Source organism: Macaca fascicularis, chromosome 5, assembly GCF_037993035.2.
Source record: "Macaca fascicularis isolate 582-1 chromosome 5, T2T-MFA8v1.1".
NCBI lineage: Eukaryota > Metazoa > Chordata > Mammalia > Primates > Cercopithecidae > Macaca > Macaca fascicularis.
The window spans coordinates 144455778-144472366 of record NC_088379.1 but is presented as its reverse complement, the minus strand read 5'-3'; the positions used below and the strand labels follow the sequence as shown (position 1 = coordinate 144472366).

At 40.5% G+C, this 16589-nt stretch overlaps 1 protein-coding gene and 1 non-coding gene across 5 annotated transcripts in view; both read right to left on the bottom strand.

Moving 5' to 3' along the window:
• NAA15 (N-alpha-acetyltransferase 15, NatA auxiliary subunit) overlaps positions 1 to 16589 on the bottom strand; it is a 90172-nt gene that overhangs the window by 69835 nt on the left and 3748 nt on the right. The window lies entirely within an intron of this gene.
• Positions 2919 to 3027, bottom strand: LOC123573709 (U6 spliceosomal RNA). Its single transcript, XR_006698451.1, has one exon. It is a non-coding gene; the product is annotated as a U6 spliceosomal RNA (small nuclear RNA).

Genomic DNA, 16589 nt, shown 5'->3' with positions numbered 1-16589 from the left:
AAAGTTGGTTCTTTGAGAAGATTAAAACAATGAATAAATCTCTAGACAGACACAGTCACAGAATAGCTTATTAAAGGCCCAGCTTTCTAGCCAGAGAATAAAAAGAGGTGGCTGGGTGAGGTGGCTCCCACCAGTAACCTCAACACTTTGGGAGGCCCAGGCAGGAGGACTGCTTGAAGCTAGGAGTTCAAGATCAGCCTGGGCAACACGATGAGACCCAGTCTCAAAAAACACCAGCGAGGCCCAGCGCGGTGGCTCACACGTATAATCCCAACGCTTTGGGTGGTCAAGGCAGGTGGATCACCTGAGGAGTTCAAGACCAGCCTGCCCAACATGGTAAAATCCCATCTCTATTAAAAATACAAAAATTAGCCAGGTGTGGTGGTGTGCGCCTGTAGTCCCAGCTACTCAGGAGACAGAGGCAGGAGAATCGCTTAAACCCAGGAGGCAGAGGTTGTAGTGAGCCGAGATTGCACCACTGCACTCCAGCCTGGGCGACAGAGTGAGACTCTGTCTCAAAACAAAAACAAGTAAATAAATAACCTGGGGAAACATTCAGAAAGATCAGAGAAAGAACTGGGAAAAGCAACACCACAAAGTTGTTTATGAATCCCTAGGTTTGCCCGCTAACCTATACATGCAAGAATATGACCCTACTCACAATATTAAAGACTTTGAAAACTGAACTAACATATACTCTGTCCAGGCACCAGACTGGCTATGAGGCGGCACATATATGGAACAGACCCAAATAGGGATGCAAAGATGTTGGTTTTGTTTTTTGGTTTTTTTGTTTTTTGTTTTTGAGATGGAGTCTCGCTCTGTTGCCCAGGCTGGACTGCAGTGACGCGATCTCGGCTCACTGCAAGCTCCGCCTCCCAGGTTCATGCCATTCTCCCTCAGCCTCCAGAGTAGCTGGGACTACAGGCGCCCGCCACCACGCCAAGCTAATTTTTTTGTATTTTTTTAGTAGAGACGGGGTTTCACCATGTTAGCCAGGATGGTCTCGATCTCCTGACCTCGTGATCCGCCCGCCTCAGCCTCCCAAAGTGCTGAGATTACAGGTAGTGAACCACCGCGCCCGGCCAGGACTGCAAAGATGTTTAAAAATAAACTGATATTAGAACAACATCCCAAAGAGGAGTTGGTACTTGAAGCTTGAACCTAACCAAATCGCTAAAACAAAGTTATCAACATTTTCCACGGGATTGAAGTAAGATCCAGGGTCTAATAAAACAGTACGCAAAGAGGAAAGTCTCAACTTGCCTGGGAAAAGAAACAGATACCAAGGCAAAGATGAAAGAGATATCTAAGACTTTCTATTCAGTGCCATAAAAATGCTCAAGGAAGCAACAGTGAACACTTTGAAGCAATTTTTTTAAGGAGAAAATATCTCACTGTATGGACTCAAAAACAGAAAGAAGGTAACAGGAAAGTATAAGTATGCAATAAAATTTATCCAATCTGAAAAACACAGAGAAAGATGTTTAAAGAAACAAACAGTGCTTTAGGAACCTGTTGTAACAGGAATTACAGAAAGAGACATTCTCAGTGGTTAGGCACAGTGCATCAGCACCACGGCTGAGCTGAAACACCATATCATGAGATCATGGCAACTGAAACCCACAATATTAAGAAATAGAACTTGGCTGGGTGTGGTGGCTCACAGCTGCAATCTCAGCACTTTGGGAGGCCACGATGGGCAGATTGCTTGAGCCCCGGAGTTCAAGACCAGCCTGGCAACACGGCAAAACCCCATCTCTACTAAAAATACAGAATTCTCCAGGCATGGTGGTGCACACCTGTAATCCCAGCCGCCCACGAGACTGAGGTGGGAGGTTTGCTTGGGCCTGGGACATTGAAGTTACAGTGAGCCATGACCATGTCACTACAGTGCAGTGTGGGCAACAGTGAGCGCCTGTCTCTAAATAAATAAATAAATAAATAAAGCAAAAATAAAAGAAATACAACTTTTGGCCGGGCACGGTGGCTCACGCCTGTAATCCCAGCACTTTGGGAGGCCAAGGTGGGTGGATCACAAGGTCAGGAGTTCGAGACCAGCCTGGCCAACGTGCTGAAACCCCATCTCTACTAGAAATACAAAATTTCGCCAGGCTAGAGTGCAGTGGTGTGATCTCAGCTCACTGCAACCCCCACCTCTCGGGTTTAAATGATTCTCCTGCCTCAGCCTCCTGAATAGCTGGGATTACAGGCGTGCACCACCATGCCCAGTTAATTTTTGTATTTTCAGTAGAGATGGGGTTTCACCATGTTGGCCAGCCTGGTCTCAAACTCCTGACCTCAGCTGATCCACCTGCCTCAGCCTCCCAAAGTGCTGGGATGACAGGCGTGAACCACAGCACCCAGCCTACAAAAATGTTTTTAGATATACTGATCCAAACTATTGCCCTGTAACTAGATAAAGGATTATAACTCCGTAAGAATTCTGTTTTCTTTTATTCAAGCTAAACAGCTTTGTTCTTTTAGCTGTTCCATATATGAAAGTTTTAGGTTTTTTTTGTTGTTGTTGTTTTTTGTTTGTTTGTTTTTTGAGATGGAGTCTCGGTCTGTTGCCTAGGCTGGAGTACACTGGTGCGATCTCGGCTCACTGCAACCTCCACCTCCCGGGTTTAAGCGATTCTGCTGCCTCGGCCTCCCAGGTAGCTGGGATTGCAGGCACATGCCACCACACCAGGCTAATTTTTGCATTTTTCATAGAGACGGGGTTTCGCTATGTTGGCCAGGCTGGTCTTGAACTCCTGACCTCAAGTGATCAGCACATCTCAGACTCCAGAAGTGCTGGGATTACAGGCATGAGCCACCGTGCCCAGCCTCCATTGACATTTTAGACCACTCTTTGAAGTTGATATAATATTGTTACCATGTTTCTATATTTTACTTAATTTTTGTATATTTTTAAAAATATGGAAGGTTTCATGAATTTGCATGCCATCCTTGTGCAAGGGCCATGTTAATAATCTTCTCTGTACTGTTCCAGTTTTAGTATATGTGCTGCCAAAGAAGCACTCTATATTTTAAAAAATAGTATAATAGTGTTCCAAAAAAAAAACAAACTGGGAAACTGAAATGGAATTGCTAAATTTTTATTTTTCCAAATAAGCCATTAAAAAATTTTGGCGTATTTCACACAAAAAAAAGCATCTCAATATTATAAAGGTAATAAATATGTACTCTCAGAATTAAAAAGACAAGAAAGATCTGTAGGAACTTTACACCAATATTTTTGTGGAGTACAAGCATTAGGGTGTCACTGGTCTGTATCTTTGGAAGTTTTGAACCCAGAAGTGAAAATTACATATATGGTCTTACCAAAATTACATATATGGAACCCAGAAGTGAAAATTACATATATGGCAAGCAAAATTGAGTGTAACAATCACCATCCGCTTTCTGAATACTATACTCTTGTTAATGTATCATAAAATGTGCCAGATTTTATATTTCATTTGTTTTGTAGCATGAAATTATGTTACTTGAAGAAAGAACATTAAAGGGGCATTTCGGACTCCTGCTTCATAAGAGCAGAAATCTGCAAAACAAGGATTATACACATGATTGACAGACAGCTATAAAATATAACCTCATAGTTATTTCCACGACAAATACTTCCAAGAGAGTTTGAAGAGAGAACAATGCGGTGGGACACAGAAACAGAAGTATAACCAATTATCCAATTATATAAAACCTAAACTGCAAATTATTTTAAAGCAAACACAAATATTTTCAAGTATAGCACATAAAAAACACGGATTAAGTCCCCTATAGGTTAATGGCTATCCTCTAATTTGGGTTTGCTTTTTTTTTTTTTTTCCGAGACAGTGTCTTGCTCTGTCACCCAGGCTGGAGTGCAGTGGCATGATCTCGGCTCACTCCAACCTCCGCCTCCTGGGTTCAAGCGATTCTCCTGCCTCAGCCTTCTGAGTAGCTGGGATTGCAGGCACATGCCACCACACCCAGCTAATTTTTGTATTCTTAGTAGAGACGGGTTTCACTATATTGGCCAGGCTGGTCTCGAACTCTTGACCTCATGATCCGCCTGCCTTGGCCTCCCAACGTGCTGGGATTACAGGTGTGAGCCACTGTGCCCGGTCCACTATCCTCCAATTTCCACACGCTCCACAAATCCTCATAAAAACCATATAGGCCAAGAATAAGAGCAAATAAAATCATCCTTAGCTGACCCCACAGCATTGTAAGGATGAAATGACTAAAAACTCCAATTTACATGTAAGAGCATAAACATCGAAGACCAGAAGCTTCAATGGGAACTGTCCAGAAGAGCAGTATAGCAGGGTCCTAGTGGTAACTGAATTACATGTAATATGACCGAGGATTTACCATCAAGAGAGGGCCCCATCTGAGAGAAAGTACTGACGGCTCATCTGAGACATGACAGTGAGAGCAATGGCTACTGGGAAGTCAAAAATAATACACTTAGAAAGTATGTAAGATCAAAGGCAACAGTTTTAGCAAGGCACAGTTTCTGGGAGAGAAGGAGGTATCATTTGGAGGGTTGATGATAAAGGGAAAAAAGGAAGTGACCAGAGCATAAATGGCCTACTAAAACAAGACAGAACTATGGCGGGGGTTGTTGGGGGGGGTAGGTGTTAATTTATTTTTAAAACTACACTTCACTGTGGCAACAAATCAGAGTGCTCTTGAACTAAGAGACTGAGAAGGCCACCCTAACCCCATCACCAAAATAAGACAAAATAAGATAACAATATTGTTGGTACAGTAAAATCCAGCACAAACAACCTGAACAGAAAAAAGAACTCAGCATTCATACCAAATTACTTATAAGAAATAAAAAGTAAAATACTTGGGCAGATGAAAATACACCAAAAACCCTTACAGAGGAAAGATTAACAACACTATATCCATCGCAAATTTAAAGTAATTAAATAACAAATGCAGACATAAAAGAACACCTCAAATGAGAAACTCAAAATTTTAAAGAGTAGACAAATAACAGGAACTTGTAAAACATGAACAAACTGAACTTAAATGAAGACTAAATTACAAAAGATGCCCTACAGGGAACAGATAGAACAGATATGATCTAAAGAGACAGAAATGAAAGAGACAGGAATGCTTTCACATAAATGAAAAAGAAATAGAAGTGAAGACAATCAAAGAAAAGTCATACATATAGAAGAGAGAGGACAGGTGCGGTAGCTCCCACCTGTAATCCCAGCACTCTGGGAGGCCGAGGCAGGTGGATCACTTGAGGTCAGTAGTTCGAGACCAGTCTGACCAACATGGTGAAACCCTGTCTCTACTAAAAATAAAAAAGTTGGCCAGGCATGGTGGTGCACGCTTGTAACCCCAGCTACTTGGGAAGCTGAGGCAGGATAATCGCTTGAACCTGGGAGGTGGAGCTGAGATGGCACCACTCCCCTCTAACCTGGGCAACAGAGCCAGACTCCATCTTGGGGGGGGAAAAAAAAAAAGAAGAGAGGCAAATAAGATTCAATAGTCAAAGATTACTGAAGAATGAAATAGAACAGAACTACCAATACTCAAAACTGTAACTCAAGAAAATTTATTGGATGTCTAAGAAAAAAAACCAAGTCATACATTAAGAAATAAAATCAGGCTGGCGTTAGCAACACAAGCAAGATACAAGCAGGATAATATTTTCAAGGAATATTTCAAGAATCAAAGAAAAGTCATACATATAGAAGAGAGAGGACAGGTGATGGATGTGAATCAAATATTTTACATCCAGCCAAGCTGTCCTTCAAATATCAAGGATATAGGAAACAATTTAAACATGTAAAAATTTAAGAAATTGTTCCACAAGCATTCCTGAGGAATCTACTAGATGATGAGCTTTATCCAACCAAGAAGTGATTGAGAACTTCAAGAAAAGATCTGTAAATCTTTAACAATATTGTAGTACTAAATTTAAAACAAAGGTATTCATGAGGAAGAACAGTATGGAAAATGACATACTCTCACAAAGTAAATATAACTTCAAAAAATCACAGGAAAAGAGACAGAAAAAAAAACTGGAATAAGACCTCACACATAAGAAAATGAAACTAAATGGCTCTAATTTAAAGCTGATAAACCAAATGGAAGAAACCTAAATTTAAAAAAAAGGGGGGGAGACGAAGAGGAGTTTTAAAGGTATACATAAAAGTATACATAACAAAAATATAAACTCTCAAGTAAAAAATAAAAATAAAAAATAAAGCAAATAAAAACATCAAACAGAATACAAGACCCAGTAAATATAACATAAACCAAAGATGAGATCAATTCAGTGAAAAAGCTAAGGTTTAAAATAGACTACATCTACAAAAGAGCAAGTACTAATAATACACATGCTTTACCATTTGCCATGCACTTGTATACATATCTCACTACCTACTCTGTGAGGTAGTTTAAGAAAAGTACTGCTTTTCTCTTTTACTCAGATTTGCCGAGCCTTTGTTGTTGCTGTGTTGTTGAGGAGACGTAGTCTCACTCTGTCACTCTGGCTGGAGTACAGTGGCATGAACACTGCTCACTGAAGCCTGGACCTGCCAGGCTCAAGCAATCCCCTACCTCAGCCTGCCAAGTAGCTGGGATTACAGGCGCGCACCACCACACCTGGCTAATTTTTGAATTTTTGTACAGACAGGGTTTCGCCATGCTGCCCAGGCTGGCCTAGAACTCCTGGGCTCAAGTGATCCTCCCACCTCTGCCTCTCAAAGCACTGAGATTACAGGCGTGAGCCATCGTCCCTGGCCTATTTCCTGGGTTCTAAAATGTCACTTAGACTCCCCACAGAAATCTTTAAAATGAATTAGCCTCTATCAAAAGCTTCCCTAGGCTGAGGCAGAGCTTGCAGTGAGTCGAGATCGCGCCACTGCACTCCAGCCTGGGAGACAGAGCAAGACTCCGTCTCAAAAAATAAAATAAAATAAAATGAAATAAAATAAAATAAAACTTCCCTAGGCTGGGTGTGGGGGGGTCATGCCTGTATTCCCAGAACTTTGGGAGGCTGAAGCACAAGAAATATTTCAAAGAATCAAAGAAAAGTCATACATATAGAAGAGAGAGGACAGGTGATGGATGTGAATCAAATATTTTATATCCAGCCAAGCTGTCCTTCAAATATCAAGGATATAGGAAACAACTTAAACATGTAAAAATTTAAGAAATTGTTCCACAAGCATTTCTGAGGAATCTACTAGATGATTCTATAGTATTGGCTTAACTTATGATTTCCTTAAGGGAGTGTCACAAGGTCAAGAGATTGAGACCATCGTGGCTAACATGGGGAAACCCCGTTTCTACTAAAAATACAAAAATCTGCTGGGCGTGGTGGCACACACCTGTAATCCCAGCTATTCAGGAGGCTGAGGCACAAGAATTGTTTGAACCTGGAAGGCGGAGATTGAGGTGAGCCAAGATCATGCAACTGCACTCCAGTCTGGCAACAGAGCGAGACTCCATCTCAACAAAAAAGTTTCCCTAACGAACAAAAAGTTGGAAGATGCTTAAGTCTCCTTGGTTTTCATTTAGTGGCAGTGGCAACCTAAGATGGCAAAGAATGTGGCACTATCTCAGGTACTGGACGTAAGACCAGGGCTCTTGGTAAACAGCCATACTTCAGAGTTAAGAACTACTCAAACACAGGATATATGATCTCTACAACTCTAAGTGAAATCATGTACAGTTAAATTCTGTTATAATGCTTGTCTTGAAAACACACATTGGCTCCAACACAATTGATGGGGAGCATTTTGAGCATTTTAAATTTCATGTTTGCTTCTGTGACTTTCATCTGTTAGAAAATCTAGATGAACACAGAAAACAGCACCTAGCCAAAACAAGTCTCATAGGCATACACAGCAGCACCCAGACACACACCTCAACTACCTCAGTTCCCCTTGTATGCTGTGAGCCACAATGAACCACACCCATCCACATGTGATGTTACAACTTTCCATCAGATTTCAGACAACCTGCCTTTCTCCACCTCACAATGATTCACAAACTGTCATCCTTCAGATGCCCACTTCTGCAAGCAAGCACTGTCTTATCCAAAGTAAAGTGCAATATTTACATCATAGTATTATGTATTTGTTAACCATTTAACATATGTAAAACAGTACTACCATTTTAAGTTCTTGTCTTTGTTTTTAATCTGTCACTAATAACGTATTTTAATGTTGTGGCCAACCTCATTTTTCCCATAAGCCCTGTGGTTTTTATTGCATGACTTTGCAAAGCGCAGAGACTTTTAGGAATCTCTATATTCCGATACAGTGGAATTACCTGTATATAAAGCATTTAGAAATATACTGTAAAAGGCCGGGCGCGGTGGCTCATGCCTATAATGCCAGCACTTTGGGAGGCCGAGGCGGGCAGATCACCTGAGGTCAGGAGTTAGAGGCCAGCCCATGGAGAAACCCTGTCTCTACTAAAAATACAAAATTAGCCGGGCATGGTGGCACACGCCTGTAATCCCAGCTATTCTGGAGGCTGAGGCAGGAGAATCACTTGAACCAGGGAGGCGGAGGTTGCGGTGAACCAAGATAGCGCCACCATTGCACTCCAGCCTGGACAACAAGAGTGAAACTCCATCTCAAAAAAAAAAAAAAAAAAAGAAAGAAAGAAATATACTGTAACAATGTAGTCATTAAGTATTGGCTATACCTACAATTTCCTTAAAGGAGTGTCACAAACTTTGTATCAGCTAACAAGTAAAAAGTCTAGCATAAAATCTGGCTCAAAATAGATACTAAATAAATACTGCTTTGCTTAATGTACCCCTTCTTAAAAATTCTGACTTGGTCCTCAAGCATTGATAATTAAAGGTAATCTTGTACTACCCAACGACTTCTCTCTGAAAAATAGAGTCCCATTTTAAGTGTAAGCCATTTTATTGTGAGAGGAAAAAAAAGTATTTGAATTTGAACAGCAACCATGTGTAAAAGCAGACAACCAACCAAGGTCAGGCTTTTTTTCCCTAGGTCTATTGTTTTTAAAAGCAAACTTTCACTTCTCCTTTTATGTAATCAGATAAAACAACTCTTATAGATGCCATTCAGGAATGTTTACACAATCTCCTCAGTAATAAAATCAAATGGAATATTTAAGATTAAAAATATTACTGGCTTCAAATAATACTATTTCCCCAAGGTGTTTTAGTAGAAATTTCATATTATTTCAACTGAAGATTTGCTCATATTATACTAACCAAAGAAAATGCAGTAGAGCCCATGAGATAACAAAAACATCAACCTGTCCATCATTTAATTCTTACACTGCAACTTTTACCTTTTTTTCCCCCCTAGACAAAGTCTCATTCTGTCACCCAGGCTGGAGTGCATTGGCATGATGATAGCTCACTGCAGTCTCAAACTGCAATGAGCTCAAGCAGTCCTCCACCTCAGCCTCCCAAGTAGCTGGGACTACAGGTTTGCACCACCACCACACCCAGGTAACTTTTTTATTTTTTACAGAGACAGAGCCTTGCTATGTTGCCCAGGCTGGTCTCGAACTCCTGGCTTCAAGAGCTCTTCCATACTGGCCTCCCAAAGCACTGGGATTACAAGCTATTTTACTTCTAAATAACCAGGAAAGGAAAGATTGCTTTAATTAAATTAAAAGTGTAAGGGATTATTTTAATGCCACATTAAGTAGTGAACAATATAATTTCCTATCTTACCTAGGAGGAAAAAAACCACATGCAACAAGTTAGACTAGTGTTCTTAAAGTTACAACTTTAATACAAGTTTGTACAGCACATATCATAAAACAACTTAGATGTTTAAGCCTACAGCTGACATTTCAGGGAAATTTCGAAAAGAATACAACCACAGCATAAAATTCCTTCCATGCCCTAACATTTACACTGATAACTATCACTGAATTTAAGCCTCTTCACTCATCCTTCTTACTATCAGAATTAGCAACTGACATCCTTTTCACAACCATTTTTCACTAAGAATCTTAAGTTTGTCTCCTCAACAGTATATTGCCTGTAAATAGAGAGCAAACTTGTATTTAGATATGAATGCTGATTGCTGGCTAAGCTCACTGTTAAGTGACTTGTTCTCTCTTCCACACCAGCTTCTCAGCATACCAAGAATTAAACTTGATTTTTAAATTTCCCGAAAAACACAAAGCAACTCTACACTACAATTATTTTCCTTCTAATTTTTTTTAAAGAGATGGAGTTTCACTATGGTGCCCAGGCTGGAGTGCAGTAGCAATTCACAGGGGCAAAAATCACAAACTATAGCCTTGAACTCCTGGGCTCAACCAAATCTTGCTGCCTCAGACTCCTGAGTAACTGGCATGCACCCCTGTGCCCAGCTCTTCAACATTTTATATTTTAAATTTTATAACAGGTCCATTTCTTAATATCATATATAGCGGTCATCAACCCTGACTTCGTGTCAGAATCGGTTGTAAAGCTCTATGAAATGACGTATGACTGAGTCCTACTATCTGAAGATTCTAATACAGCAGCAGGCTTCTCACAACCAACTCATTTAATCCTGATAGCATTTATCCTCCAATGCCAAAACCAAAGAAACATTAATAAAATTTTCCTCTTATTATGCTTTTATGATGAAAGAAAGACTATGTAAACAAATACTATAATTCATTCATAAATTAAACTTCAAAGTCTTACCACATAATACAGGCTCTGCCCAATATCCTACAATTACTTCATATAATAATGTACTCTGTAATGCCAAAGCCCAGCTTAACTCCGTTTTCCAAATATTTATGCAAGCACACAGTCCAAAGATCTTTCTCTCTTGCCCTGTAATCACTGTTTTCACACTCACTTCACATAACAAATATTTATTAAACATCTACTATGGTACATCATTTTAACCAATATGAATAGAGCCATTAGCAGACATCCTTATCTTCATAAAACCTACATTTTAATTGTGGAAAATATGTGATAAATATACAAGTAAATGTAAGAAGCTGATAAATGAGATAAAGTAAGAAATAAGAAAATAAGGTGAGAAGGACTGACTGCTAGCCAAGGAAGGCCTCTAAATAACATTTAAAGGACACCTGTTTAGCTGGGCATGGTGGCATGTGCCTGTAGTCCCAGCTGCCCGGAAGGTTAAGGTGGGAGAATCGCTTCAACCTAGGAGGCGGAGGTTGCAGTGGGCGGAGATCACACTACTGCACTCCAGACCTCCAGCCTGGGCAACAGAGTGAGACCCTGTCTCAAAAAATAAAAATAAAAAAATTAGGCCAGGCATGGTGGCTCACACCTGTAATCCCAGCATTTTGAGAGGCCGAGGCAGGTGGATCACCTGAGGTCTCGAGTTTGAGATCAGCCTGGCCAACATGGTGAAACCCAGTCTGTACTAAAACTACAAAAATTAGCCAGGCCTGGTGGCAAGCACCTGGAATCCCAGCTACTCGGGAAGCTGAGGCAGGAGAATCGCTTGAACTCAGGAGGCGGAGGTTGCAGTAAACTAAAATTGTGCCACTGCATGCCACGCTGGGTGACAGAGCGAAACCCTGTCTCAAAAAATAATAAAAATAAAATTTAAAATCAAGAATAAATAAAGGACATGTAAGCAGAAGTCCTAAAACAACTAAGAAAAATGAGTCATGCAGGTATCTGGGGGAGAAAATTCTAAACAGTCCTTTGCACATATATGACCCTTTATATGACCTAGCTTTTTATGTCCAAAAATGCCTTTATGAAGAAAGAAGATATATTGAATCAATGCTGTCAGAACTGCATTGTCAGAAGCAGAAATATTAAAAGATATAAGACTGCACACTAAGGAGAGAGATCCCTTCAGTTGAGGCCAGCTGGACAGTATCTCTCCAGTCCCCTAATCACACAGAGCACCATTCCTGCCTCTCTGGAAACTCTTCTTTAACCAGTGCTTCAATAGTTTGGATGGCAATTCTATTATCATCAAATAACTAGTTTGAGCCCCAGTAATGACCCAGGACTTCAACACTTTGACACATCTAAAGAATGGAATATTAAATTCAGTTCCCTTTTAAGCTTTAGTCTGTTTTTCTGAAAATATAGTGTTGTCTATCTACTACTATTGAAAACTGAACTGTGGTCACTCTGCACAAGCAAGTATTTTTAACCCACTCTCTTGACGCAAAAGAATCATTTTTTAAAACATTTCAGGTTTCTAACACAATACAGAATTTTGAAACTATATGCTGTCAATTTAAAACAAAAACATGTATTTATTTCTTCATTCATACTACATCTCATTCTAGAAAAACAAAAATTAAAAAGTAAGCAAACAGGCCAGGCGCAGTAGCATGTCATAATCTCAGCTACTTGGGAGGCTGAAGCAGGAGGATCACTTGAGCTCAGGACTAGCCTGGGCAACATAGTGAAATCCTGGTCCCACGCGCATATGCGCACACACGCACGCGCGCACACACACACACACAAATTTAAAAAGCAAGCAAAGAATAAATTTACCACATTATTAAAAGATTTTCACTTCTCACTAGTTGTTTTTTTTTTTTTTTTGAGACAAAGTTTCACTCTCGTTCCCCAGGCTGGAGTGCAATGGTGCGATCTTGGCTCACTGTAACCTCCACATCCTGGGTTCAAGCGATTCTCCTGCCTCAGTCTCCCAAGTAGCTGGGATTACAGGCGCCTGCCACCACGCCTGGCTAATTTTTGTACTTTTAGTAGAGTCAGCGTTTCACCATGTTGGCCAGGCTGGTCTCGAACTCCTGACCTCAGGTCATCCACCTGCCTCAGCCTCCCAAAGTGCTGGGATTACAAGCATGAGCTACTACGCCCGACCCTCACTAGATTTTTACAGAAAAATTATTTTGTAATTTTTATAATAATTATATACACATTATATATACATATATAAAACAGCAAAACTGCATTTTGTTTTCTGGTATACTTTTAAGGAATAATTTATCCTAGTTTAAACTTATGATTAGCAGCAGGGCGTGGTGGCTCATGCCTGTAATCCCAGCACTTGGGAGGCTGAGGTGGGTGGATCACCCGAGGTGAGCAGTTTGAGACCAGCCTGGCCAACGTGGAGAAACCCCGTCTCTACTAAAAATACAAAACTTAGCCGGGCGTGGTGGTGGACACCTGTAATCCCAGCTACTGGGGAAGCTGAGGCAGGAGAATCACTTGAACCTGGGAGCCAGACGTTGCAGTGAGCCGGAGGCTGCAGTGAGCCGAGATCGAACCACTGTACTCCAGCCTGGACAACAAGAGCAAGATTCCATCTCAAAAAAATAAATAAACTTATGATTAACTACTATGTTCAGAAGGGGATTTTAGAACAGACCAAACTTTGTTTCCATTTTTTGATTTTTTGTTATATTCTAAATATACAAAGTACAAGCAAAAGTATATTAAAACCAATTTCAAAGTTACTGTCCACTCTTAGTTGCAAAACTGGAATTCTGTCACAAAGAAATTTAATCAGTTAACCTTTCATGTGCATATGGACACCTACTTGCTAACAATTCCTAATCTAAATTTCATCAGCAACTAAAGCTAAACTAAGTATCATTAACTAGCAGAAACAGCAACTTTCCCAAAGAAAATAAATCACATAAAATAATTTACCTATTATACAATGGGCTGGGTGCAGTGGCTCAAGACTATAATCCCAGCACTTTGGGAGGCTAAGGCAGGGGGATCACACGGTCAGGAGATTGAGACCATCCTGGCTAACATGGTGAAACCCCGACTGTACTAAAAATACAAAAAATTAGCCCGGCGTGGTGGCGGGCGCCTGTAGTCCCACCTACTTGGGAGGCTGAGGCAGGAGAATGGCATGAGGCAGAGGCGGAGCTTGCAGTGAGCCAAGATCGCGCCATTGCACTCTAGCCTGGGTGACAGAGGGAGCCTCTGTCCCAAAAAAAAAAAAATAATAATTTACCTATTATACAACATATGCAGCCACCTAATAAGTATTACTACTCTTTTGCCTAACAAAGAATTCCCTCACCCTTCTCCATACCCCTCCCCTAAATAGTTAAACACTAGGCAGGTGTGTGATGTTAAGTGCCCTGAAAAGAAAAAAAAGTTTTATTCCAGACTGTAACTCACACTAGCTTAATCTCAGTCTGTTTGCTTAATAAAAATGTCCCCACCTTGAAAAGTTTTGAGAATTAAGAAAGGACTCTAAATAAAGCATGCTGTGTCCAAAATGGTAACCATTCACCACATGTGACTATTTGAATTTAAATTAAGGTTAATTAAAAATTCATTTCCTCAGTTGCACTAGCCATATTTCAAGTGTGCAATAATTACATGTGGCCAGGCCAGGCACGGTAGCTCACACTTGTAATCTCAGCACTTTGGGAGGCCGAGGCAGGAGGACCGCTTGATCCCAGGAGTTCAAGACTAGCCTGGCCAACATGGCGAAACCCCGTCTCTACCAAAAATACGAAAATTAGCCAGGCATGGTGGCACGCCTGTAGTCACAGCTACTTGGGAGACTGAGCTGAGAAGATAGCTTGAACCCAGGAGGTGGAGGCTGCAGTGAGCCATGATCAAACCACTGCACTCCAGCCTGTGTGATAGAGTTAGACCCTGTCTTAACAAGTACAACAAAAAACAAACCTACACATGGCCAATGGCTATCTATTAAAGCAGATAACAAATATTTCCATCATCACAGAAAATTCTACTGTGCAGTGCTATTCTAAAGCACCTAGAGCAGAGCCTGGCAAATGGTAGATTTCTCATTTTACCTGGCAAATAGTGACAAATCACAAACATAATCATAATGCTATTTTAACTTCTCTCACCACTTTTCTAGGAAAGAAAAATTCTGTCCATTAAAAACCAAACACTGCATGTTCTCACTCATAGGTGGGAACTGAACACTGAGAACACTTGGATACAGGGTGGGGAACATCACACACCGGGGCCTGTCCTGGGATGCGGGGAGCAGGGAGGGATACCATTAAGAGATATACCTAATTTAAATAACGAGTTAATGGGTGCAGAACACCAATATGGCACATGTATACACATATGTAACAAACATGCACGTTGTGCACACATACCCTAGAACTTAAAGTATAATAAAAAAATTAAAATAAAATTCTATCCTTTAACACTTATAACAATATAAATCATTCAGGCTAAGGTCCAAAACTACATTTATTGATGTACAATATTTTAACTATTCCCAATTTAAATTTTTCTTATAACTGACATTAACATTTGGAGAGCAAAAAAGAGAGAAGGAAGCAGCAGCAACAGCAACCAACCTACTAACACTTGATTGAAAGGCATTAGGGTATGTCCACTTTTTCCAAGTGGGTTAAAATATAAGGTGTGGATTTCGTTCTACCCTGGCAACCTCATTTTTCCTACCCTTAACCTAGATCCTAACAAAGTGGTGTAAAAATCTGGTAACATCCTCAAACTTTTAGATAAACAAATAGCATCAACAGTAGGCAAAGGCCACAATTTTCTAATGACTTAATTTTCCAAATAAGTTAAAACAGTTTGTAAATACAAAAAAAAAAACCCAGCTTCTGGCAAACACAAGTCTTCCTTAAACTCTTACATAGGGCCGGGCGCAGTGGCTCATACTTGTAATCCCAGAACTTTGGGAGGCCGTAACGGGCAGAACACTTGAGGTCACTAGCTCAAGACCAGCCTGGCCAACATGGTGAAACCCCATCTCTACTAAAAATACAAAAAAATATTAGCCGAGTGTGGTGGCAGACGCCTGTAATCCCAGCTACTTGGGAGGCTGAGGCATGAACCCAGGAGGTAGAGGCTGCAGTGAGCCAAAATCACACTACTGCACTCCAACCTGGGCGACAGAGCAAAACTCTGTCTCAAAAAAACAAACAAATAAAATAAAATAAACCCTTACATAGTATATATCACATTAAATTCACTCTGTCCTTTTTCTAGACAAATTATCAGCAAGAAACACTATGTAAGCATTTTGACTAACTTATGACAATGCTTTAGTCAGAAAACAGTAGAGTAATAGTGGAAAAAAAAAAGAAGGGAAAAATATACAAAAAAAACTGAATTTTAGAGATCAACTAGACTAGATCAAGCCAGGCAAATCTGCTGCAGAAACTCTAAAATTTTTGCAAACTTATGTGTAAACCAGGTTTCCATTAAAAAATTAAGGAAAAAAAAAGTTTATTTTGAAATACAAACTAACTGCATTTCCTACATAAGTTTATCATAACAAGTACAGTACAACTAACAAAGTAGCAGCTCAAAAGTTGAATGCTGCAGGAATGATTTAACAAGTTACCAAGTGGCCAGGAACAGTGGCTCAGGCCTGTAATCCCAGCATTTTGGGAGGCCGAGGCAGGTGGATCACTTGAGGTTGGGAGTTTGAGACGAGCCTGACCAACATGGAGAAACCCCATCTCTACTAAAAATACAAAATTAGCCAGGCGTGGTGGCACATGCCTGCAATCCCAGCTACTCGGGAGGCTGAGGCAGAATTGCTTGAACCCGGGAGGCAGAGGTTTCGGTGAGCTGAGATCATGCCACTGCCCTCCAGCCTGGGCAACAAGAGCGAAACTCCGTCTCAAAAAAAAAAAAGAAGTTACCAACCTAGCAACACTTGATT